Raw genomic sequence first — 10,942 nt, forward strand, 5'->3', positions numbered from 1 at the left:
GGGAAACTCGCCCTGTTGGCAACACTGCATTACTTCATGCATGCTTGCATGGGGTTTTAATATCAACATAATATTTACCTTACATTCATAACTCATGATTCATTTTTGTTTTGAAGATATTTTTGCCATATTTTGCGATTTTGTTAAAAATATATTGCAAGGAATACATATACATTTTTATATTAAGTAATACAAATAACCTCCATTATCATAATGTTTGTGTAGGCATACATGTATATGATTACAAATGCAAGTTATGAAAGTAATGAGGTGTTATTATTGTCATTTGTTATTTCCAAGTTGAATGGGAAGAGGCTCAAGTTGAGGAGAAAGTGGCAGATGCATGCGTTGAGGTGGCTGACTCATAGCATGAGGTTGCTGCCTCAAGAGTTGCGCTTGCTGTAAGGGTTGCAGATGCGCAGTAGCAGGTTCCTGAGGAACGAGTTAAGGTTCCTGAGGTGTGAGCTGCGAGAGTTGAGGTAGCGGCTGCGCAGAACGCAGTTCTTGTCTCGCGAGTTGAGGTTCCTGAGGTGCTAGCCTAAGGAGTTGAGGCTCTCGCCTTGTGCTGAGGTGGCTGCCTCATTGATGGAAGAGGTTGTCGTACCTCAAGAGATTGTTGCCTCGCTGGTGGAACCGCAAGCGGAAGCGGAGGAAGTAAGGCATAAGATTCCTGCTCCCATTGCTGAGGTTGCCTTAAGGAAGGCGGAGGTTGCTGCACACCGCTGGTAACTGGCAACTCAGTACGCGGTAAGGTATCCTGAGGAACCTCAACATCGTACGCCTGGCAGACTGGACTGCGGTGAGGCGGAGCGATCGCAGGAGGAGGTGTAACCTTCTCAGCCTGACACTCACGCATTAAGACCGCAAGCTGTGACTGCATGGACTGCAGCAAAGTCATCTTGGGGTCGGCAGACGCTAAGGTCTGCTGAGGCAAAGCCTTAACAGAAGATGAGGTCTGTTGCGGCATCACCTTACCTCTCTTAGGAGGTGTGCAGTCACCTGATGACTGCGGAGAGTCAGAGCTAACCCAATGACTGCATCCGGGTTGTTGAACTCTAGAGGTCTGGACTTTACGTTTAAGAGGTCTTGAGACCTGAGTCCAGCGTTTTCTCCCCGAAATTTCTTCTGCAGACGAGTAAAATAAGGGCTCAATCGTCTGCGGGTGGGAGTGACGGTCTCTGTAAGACACGCCCGCAACCACCGAGGATACTTCTGTGCGCCGATCAAGGCCTGCCGAACCCTTTTGCCCTTCGACATTGCTTCTCCCCTGGGCTTGGGAGCTTGCAAGAGGTCCCGGACTGGGAGGACGACTGGCACGCAAGAAGTACCCTCACGCACAACACTGACACACTTTGCGCTAATCACTTATCACTTTTGAATTTCTGTTTGCACTTATTTCACTGAACTCGAAACTTTAAGTGGTTTGTACCTGAAACACGCAATTCTATCCTTCTTTAAAAGTTAGTAATTGCGAAAACAGAATTACAATGTAACAGAAAAATCTAATGAAAGATAAATAATTCAGTGGCTGGAAAGAGACTAAACACTAGATCAAATAAACTACGTTTAAAATCTCTCACCGCATAAAGCTTGAGAACAAGAATAAACTCTAGAAACGTTTACCTTCTTCCCCTAAAGAGACTAGGGAGAAGAGCAAAAACGATAACGTTACTCGCTTGAACGAAACGTTTATCCAGCTCTCTCTCCCTCCGTCTCTATCTCTCTCTCTCTTGACTTAGAACCTGAGAGAAGAGCCCAATCATATATACTCGTTAAAACATATTATTGTTAAAGGAAAAAAACTGAAAGATTTCCCAAATAAAAAGTTCCTTTATTAGAATTAAAACCATTAAGCTAAGAAAGAATGAACAAAACGTTATAAACGGTTTACTCTTACTGCAACGTGACACCGTGAAAATTCTCTCTCTATCGTAACGATAGAGCGCAAGTTGAACGTTCTGAACGTCAACAACTGCAGAGACAAAACAAAACGTTAGTTCAACTTTGAAACAGTACGAGACTATCAAAGAAATTCTTTCAAAAACATTAAAATAGCATAATATGTTAACAGGTAAAACCGAAATGACGGGCTCAATGTTAATTAACTTCGGTACAAGAAAAGACCGCCTACTATTAGGAAAGGTCGAATATAAACAAATATAAAAATTAATTTTAATAATTTTATAAAAAAGGAAGTTAATCGAAGAGGCCTATAAAAGGCGGAGAGATATAAAATAAATCTATAACTTTTGTTAAGCAAAATTAAGAAAGAGAGTCTATACTCTCTTAGACACCAACACTTCCGTCTAAGGGAAGGGTCGGCCATTTAAAGGTGAAAGAGAGTTCATACTCTCTTCGTCACCATAATTAATCAAATTAATTGCAAAAGCTAGCTAAGCTAATAATAAAACTTCCTGAATAGCGAAAGCTGAAATCTTAGAGCAATACTTCACCAAAACCCGTGAACAAGACTCCAAAATTATAAGCGTATCCATGAACGTCTTGCCGGAAGCACGACAGAGGAAAAATTGAAGTGGTGTCAACAAGAAGTACTGCAGTACCTGGCCACAGGTGGCGCTTGTGAGTACACCCCCCTCTTGTATAGCGATCGCTGGCGTATCCCTTCCGTAGAATTCTGTCGGGCAACGGAGTTGACAGCTACATGATTATCGGGTAAGTTTAATATTGAAAAACATAAATTCACTAAATAAGAGTGCAATGGATTTTCAGACAAATAAAACAATTAACAAATACTGATTGTGAAAGCCAACTCAGAATTAAGAGCTCAAGGTATCTCAGGGAACCAACAATTATATATAGTAGGGTTCGGTTTGGGGGTGTGGATGGGAGTTGAGAGGGAGTCTAGTGAAGCATCCTTTTTTCCACTCATAGAATAAGTTTAAATAAAATTTTCTTGTTGCAGTTTTAGATCTATAGTAACTCTTGGTTTTAACTTGTGTTGGAGTTAAGAGGCTAAATGTAGGGGGGGAGGCCCTACATGAGGGGTGCCCGGGACATTTGTCCTAAAGGCCTGCCCTTGGTTCTCTCTAATTCTAGTACCTGTTGCCCCAGCTCCTGTGATTTAACAAAAAGCTCATGTCTTGAATTGGTATTTGAAACGTAGTTATACAAAGTCTGTATTGTTACGAAGAAATCTACAAAGTCAAGGTTCTGCACATATTCAATGAGGACTAGATTAAGCCTATGTGCATAGCATTGGATGTAGATGGCACAGGGAACTTTCTCTGCTAAACAAGCCTGAACTCCTGCAGCCCCTTCACTTATAACGCTGCTCCATCATAGCACTGCCATCCAATTTAACTTCTTCAGAATGAGATTTGCAAGATGTCAGATTTAATTCTAGCTCATTCAACTTGTTCAGAATTTGCAAGGGATTTGGCATCTAGTTTTTGCATGTGATACGAACATTAACATCACTCCTGGATTATTTCTTAATCAAAAAACCTGATTATTATGCTTAATTGATCTATTTTTTACTGATCTCTTGTCTCATCGACTAATATTGAAAAATTCTTTGCCTTCGGTAATTGAAAACATGAGGGAGAAAGATTGTTAAAACATAATGATTTGGGAATATAGTACACAATTAGCAGCAATCTATTATTGCTTATTTCAGAGTAAATCATAACGCGCTGACTTTAAGGTACAACAATTAATTCTGGCAAAGCCAGAGACCCTTTAAAAGTAAACTTTTTATTGTTCGTTAGTCTTAGTCACAAAAAATATATATAACTAAGTGCGATGTTAAAATGATGGCGTTTGAATTTCGGTATGAATAATGGAAAACGAGCTGTTGTTACTTATTGGGGTTTGGGTATTAAGAGGGCAAGTTAAGGCTTGGTGGTGGCAATTGTTGTGATTTTCACCAGTTTATTAAAGCTGCCCGATGTACTGGGCGGATCGCAAGGCCTTGAAGAGGCAAGATTCCCAAAACCTTCCAGGAGTTAACTAAAATACGGCGATAACATTTACAATTTTATTACAAAAATAAACTCTGATACAAGACAACAACATCCTTAAGCATTCACAAAATTTAATGAAAAACAAGACTGACTCTTGGTAATGTAACACGTGCTCTTCAAGCACAAAGTCCACACCGGACTCATTAACAAACTGAAAATAGTGCCAATTCAAATTCAATACACTACGAATCACACACCAAATATCCCTATTCTTATTTAACTCAGGATTCAGATCCCCAATCACAAGGATCTCTACACTAAACTGCGATATAAAAACTAAATGTCTTGCACACAAAATTATACTACAACCAACCAGGTACACGAGGTAGAGAGAAGAGAACAATTAAAATAATGACTTATCTTTAGGGGGGACGATGAAGCAAAGAGGCCGAGCGAGGCTCAGCAGCTTCGAAGAAAAGTTGTCATTGACACTAAACACATAGGCTACATAAGACATTTTTGTCATGTTGCCTCGATTTTACGTTAGATTCATCATTGATAGATCATAAACAGACAATTTCCACAACACTCGCTCCTTCCTCACCAGGTGGTTAAGATTTTGGTTCCAATAGTCACGTATTAAACATCAAGTCCTTCGCCCGCGAGATCCCCTAGCCTTGCCCTCATTTGACGAAACGTTCATGAAGTCAAATGGCGGGACTTTCGAATGGCCAGTTCGAAAATTCCCGACAGCAATGATGATTTAGTGTTACCTTGCTAGTAGTGAAGCCAGGAGGTGCATATATATAATAGCAGCCACCTGTTTGTATGGTGACAGCCAATTATGAATTTGGCAGTGTAAGGGGGTCGCAGGGGGGCGTTAGGCCCACCCCATTTAGCCAAGTAGGTAAGGTAAGGTAGGGAAGTTTAGGTTAGGTGTTCTTGTGTAAAGGTTTTGCAGAAACACAGGCGCAGTTTTTGCAATACGAACAACTAGAAAATAGGAAGAAAATTTCCAGGAAGATCTGGCCGCTGATATACAAAGGCTCCGTAGCTAGTGAGGGATGGATTTCAGTCTTGGGGTAAGCTAAAGATATGGTGGTTTAAACCAACCCTCCCCCTCGTAGGTAAAGATATGTCTCCTGTGTTGTTAGGTGAAGAACCTCAAGTTATATACTGTAGTGGTCTGGTGTTTATTTCTTTTTTTAAATTTGTTTTATCTGGCATAAGTTTTGAAATTTTACACCGGTCCGTCCCAACAGCCTACAATGGCTCCAAAAGCTAGAAAGCACAGGCTATTAATGAAAGGGTTGCACTAACCTGCAAACTCCACCCCCCCCCCCCCCCCGTCAAATAAAAAGCACCCAGGGATAAATCAATTGCAATGTGGTATAAGAAATAAAGTTTTTAGGTTCAGATTATTTTATTTTATATACATCATGATGATGCTCGAATAACAAAGAAACACACTAAAATATAAAGGGATCATTTATAACCATGTTATTCGTCTATGATATTCAGAGTCTCTTTAACTTGACGTAGATTCATTTCAAGATTAAAACATATGCTGGACTAGGTTGTGGATTCAGAGGAACTCTTGCCTTTTTTTGAGTGTTTACAGTTTTTAAGGAAACCTTTCTCATCTCTTCACATTCCACAATCTTCAACGTATTGTCTATTTTTCCCTTCAGCTTCTCTGCAATTTTTTTTTTTTTTTTTTTTTTTGCATTGTCAATAATACATCCGGTGTTGTTTTTAATTAATCTTGGAATGTTCGTAAGGAAAGAGACTTTGTCAACATTTATAAGAGCTTTCAACAGATCACATATACCTAGAAACTTTAGTCACACGATGTAATAATATACAAAATTACCGAAACTTTCCAGGGCTGTTCCCACCTTCTTGTGGTAACATCTACTACATTATTTACAAATCTAAGATTTTATTAAAATCACGTATACAAAAATACGATGCCACGGTAATTTCTTCATTTAGTTAGAAAAGAATTAATGGTTTGAATATTAATTTCCATGCCACTTCTCTGTCTCAGGGGAATTAGAGTATATAGCCTATTCATGTTTAGGACCACATATAATTTTATATTTAAAACAAATTTTTAAGTCTTTCCTTGAAATTATTATTTATCGATTCTAATGTCAAATTTCTTCCTGGAGCCTTTTATTTTCTCCAAGGCGGTATTTAATTTCTTCAGGCGTTTTACACAAACCGACCGCTTTTTAGTCTGACCGACTAACAAGACTTTATTTGCCATAACTTCCAATTCATATATTAGTGATGCTGGATACAATTTACTGGAAGTACACAAAAAAAATTTTTTTATCATCGAATGACATTCCAATATACAGTATGTAAATTTGCCATAAATAAATTTACAACAGAACACCAATCTGCAAATGACAAAATCTGCACTACGGTTTAATATCAGGGATATGGCATATTGCAAAACGTGTCTTACAATGTAAGGTAGTTATCGTGGGAATATTTAAAATCGGCAATCAGACAAGCAAGCAAAACTCGAATATAGCCTAAACTAGCCTCACCTCCTCTGTAGTCGTCTGTCCTGCCTTACGAATCAGTTCTTCCATCTCAAGTATATTATTCGTCGTGAGAACGATTCTACGGGGAGTGGACATTATACAGTTAATTAAAGTTTACCCAAGTCTCATTCACTGTACACTACCGATAGTCTTTCACTTCAAGAGATAGAAGTTACACTAGCAGAGATTCAGATCTACTGTCACTTCTGAGGAAGTCGATATCATGGACTGGTGTTACTTGCCACTGCAAGTTCAATCTCTGACTTAGCAAGTTAGCAGTAGTACTAGCAGCAGGTCTCACCATGACTCAGCAGCGAAGCGTTCAATAACATTCAACGTCAACCATTCGACTCTTCGAGTGTCTCAGCTGGTGCTATGAAAGTGTTCGAATGAGTTTGTACGGCTTTCTTAGTGCCAGGTCATTCCAGAAAACTAGCATTTATAACATTATCTAACAATAAAGTATTCTATTACGTAACTGAATAATTCTATCTTGCTTTGATGTAATAAAAACTCACATGTCTATTGGAATTATTTTGCTCGAAATTATTGGAATTCGTTTGCATCATCAGAACGACGATGTGTATCTAGTGTACATTCCTTTGAAAGGAGATTCCTTCTATAATGATCCTCCCACGGCAAATTGGGCTGAATACCGCAGAAGTTTAAATGGATCATATGGATCAAATTGCTAGAATATACAGTAATCTAAACATGATATTTATGTGTCTGTGTGACAAAAACATTTCCAATCTTCCTTAATCTCGTGCATTGCCCAATTTTATTAAAATTCCATTGTGCAAGTCAATAAAATAAAAATTCCATTTTTGCAAGTCAATGAAATAAAAATTCCATTATACAAGTCAATAAGATTAAAATTCCATTGTGCAAGTCAATGAAATAAAAATTCCATTTTACAAGTCAATGAATTAAAATTCCATTGTGCAAGTCAATAAAATCAAAATTCCATTGTGAAAGTCTATAAAATCAAAATTCCATTGTGCAAGTAGCAGGGTGCTAAGAATTTCTTGGTCTATACTAAAGATAAATTGAGAATTGGTGATTGGAATGTTAGAACCATGAACCGGATTGGGAAGTTACTGCAAGTGGAGTGTGAATTTATGAAATATAGTCTGGATATCATGGCCCTAAGTGAAACACGTTGTACGGGGATTGGTAAGGAAACTTTAGACAAAGGCATATATATATATATATATATATATATATATATATATATATATATATATATATATATATATAAATATATCTACTCAGGAAGATCAGGTGGAGTTGGAAGAGGGGTAGGGATGATGATGACACCAAGAACAAAAAAGGTCAAAAACGAACGGAGAGCTGTAAATAGAATATTGTTACTAGCAAAGTTAAAATCAAAACAGTGCAACACGAGTATTATAGTTTGGTATGCCCCAACAAATGATTCCCCTGAAAGAAGGAAAGATGGATACTGTTAAAAAACAAAAATAAATTATAGAGGTAAGAGTTGCAAAAGAAATGGAAAGCAAAACTGTTTCCTTATAAGGAATACAGTTAACGTTAAATTAATTAATTCAATCGGAAAGGATTGGTATTTGTGTCCGACTATGGGGAATAGCCGTTCGGTGCTACTATAGTGTGAGGTCTACCGCCATATGTCGCCTACCCAGGTGGAGTGAGAGGTCTACCGCGTGACGCCGTGACCAGCGTCCCAGAGCCCCGCACCTAACCATCGAACATGTGAACTACCCAAATCCATCAAAAACGTGACTGATCTATTTGTGTCATTCTTAGAAGATGTACGAAGTGTGTATCGCTAGAATAAATGTATGGAAATATATGATAACCTGTTTGATGTACGAAGAGTGTATCGCAAGAATAAATGTATGGAAATATATGATAACATGTTTATTTTTACCTTTATTCCTTTTTTAATGTAATTAGAAATCCAATGATCTATTTAAGTAATTTCTAAGATATGTTTAAATTAAGTGTGTATTGTTTAAACAAATGTATGAAATGTGTTTTATCTATGAGAGACGATTGTACGAAGAGTGCATCGCTAGAATAAATGTATGTTTATTTTTACCTTTATTCCTTTATTTTAAGGTAATTAGAAATCCAATTATCTATTTAAGTAATTTCCAAGATATTTTTATCCAAGATATGTTTAAATTAAGTGTTTATTGCTTAAACAAATGTATGAAATGTGTTTTATCTATGAGGGACGAATAATTTAGCAGTAGACCTCACGCTATAGTACTAACGGGAGGTAGATCTCACGCTATAGTGTGGTAGACCTCACGCTATAGAGTCCTTTCAATGACGTCACTGGGAGTCGCCGGCGGCCATGCTGGAGGGCATACAAAGCGAAAACATGGCAGCTGCTACAGCGAATATGGACAATGAGAGCGACTTTGTCAAACAATTGTCGGGTGATGATAAGCGTTTTTACAAGCAGAAACTCGATCTAATTGATAGCCTAGATCCATACCAGATGCAGAATTCATTCAGTCAAAATATTGAGGATTTTCCCAGTATTTCATACATTGATGTGGTGAACTACTTGGTACTGTCGGCCAACCCAGAACATGAGCGGGCATACATTTCCATTGAATAATCTGCTTCCAGAATTCGTTGTTTTTCCCTTTAATGCTTTTAAGTCCAAAATTAGATAAACACTGGGCCAATGAAGAGAGTGTTTATAATTATAAAGCTAATATTGATCATTTAGCCTAACCTTGTGTATTATAATTTTTGATTGTCAAAATGTATGTAAAAGTTTTGCATTATAATGTCAAATCTTTATCAGTTCATGCCTAAACATTGTGTTTGTGTTTGGTTACAAATGCTATAATTTCTTATATACATATAAACACATGATGGACAAACTCTATTGTAATGCTCTTGGATGATCGTTTTGCCTCCTTGCAATTAAATGCGCAAGTTTAATTATTTTTTTCAATGTTTCATATATAAGCTGAAGACCCCTTCGGGTTAAACCAGCTTTCAGATATTATTATTATTTATAATCAATGTTTATTCATCACATAGGCCTGCATGTCTGCACAATTTAATACACAAATTAAAATGAATATAAATATACACTTAATTATATATAGGCATGAGCACCTTGACGAAATAGAGACCTAGGTAAGTAGCCTTTGTTAATATAGACAATATGGGCGCTTTTAATTTTTATTTTGAAAATCTGAGATGCCCCTTTGATGTTTAAGAATTGAGATGCCCCCTCCCCCACACACACTACACACTGAACTGACGATGATACTTGTCAAGTCACCTATGCGATCGGATATAGCATGTTTACACAGGAATAATGATACTTTTAGGGCCTAGCCGAGACTGATCTGATATGAAATGATCAGAACAAATACGTGCGTAGGGTAGTGAGGATTCACGTAGATCAGCCCGTGATATTCTGGTCAACCACAAGTCACGTCTGCACTTGGATAATTCCTCTGTATCTTTGTCCTGATTCTGAATAACTGCCGGTATGCGGTAGAAACTCTTGTCATCTCTTCGTCCTCGATTCCCACATTCAGCAATAGAGCAAAAACTGGGCATTGTGTGAATGTGAATGTGATGAAATGGCTAAATATTCAACAGTTCAACCATAGCTATTCACTGAACGCGTCTTTGTTTGCCCTCCAAGATGGCAGACCGGAAGTTTGATGACGTGTATTGAAAGGACTCTATAGTAGCACCAGCCGTCCGGTCGTTAGCTTGACTCGAAGCTTTACCTATTTTTCTTAATAAATTAAAAGTAAATAACTTAATGCTACTTAATATAGTAACTTAGTGTTAATGATAAGTAAAATGAATAATAAAATTAAACTTATGAATTAAATGACTTAAATTAGTAATTGCTTAATAGGTCTTGAGTTCGCGCGTGCGTAATATGTACCTGTCAAGTAAATTATCTCCGAGGTTACCACAGCCACGGCGAACAGTACCAATAAAAAGTACTCAGTGGAAAGGCCGGCATCCTCATAGGATATTAACGCTGAACAAAAATAAACGTTCCAACTCCAAGACAACGACAATTTTGGAACACGTCAACGTCTACCTTTGTGATAAGTGATCTATATTATTCTGTATCTTAGGACATGTCCAGGGAAAAGGGTAATGTAGGGCAATGTCACAAAGTTTTATTAGTGGATTTACTATTTGATGTAAGTTGTTTTGGTTTTTTAATAATTGTTTTGTTCATTGAAATAAGTAAGGTTGGAATTGAAATAAATTCCAACATAATTCCAAAATTGTCGATGCATTCCATATAATATTCCGGAGGTGAATTCAATGTGTTTATCATTCGGTGAAATAAGTGATTTTATAGAAACGGCTAACTGGCTAACTGTCGCTCAGTATTTCGAATGGTAACCCATATGGAACTCGTGCGACGTAATTAGTAACATATAATCTTTCACATTCATATATAATGTACTC

The 10,942-nt window shown here is 37.6% G+C and overlaps 1 long non-coding RNA gene across 1 annotated transcript; it reads right to left on the reverse strand.

The window, feature by feature from the left end:
• Nucleotides 1-5,537: 5,537 nt before the first annotated feature.
• On the reverse strand, nucleotides 5,538-7,338 carry LOC137643606 (uncharacterized). Its single transcript, XR_011045023.1, has 2 exons — nucleotides 6,485-7,338; nucleotides 5,538-6,235 (listed from the first exon to the last, which is right to left on the reverse strand). It is a non-coding gene; the product is annotated as an uncharacterized lncRNA (long non-coding RNA).
• Nucleotides 7,339-10,942: the final 3,604 nt, after the last annotated feature.

This window comes from Palaemon carinicauda, chromosome 7 (assembly GCF_036898095.1).
Source record: "Palaemon carinicauda isolate YSFRI2023 chromosome 7, ASM3689809v2, whole genome shotgun sequence".
Taxonomy (NCBI): domain Eukaryota; kingdom Metazoa; phylum Arthropoda; class Malacostraca; order Decapoda; family Palaemonidae; genus Palaemon; species Palaemon carinicauda.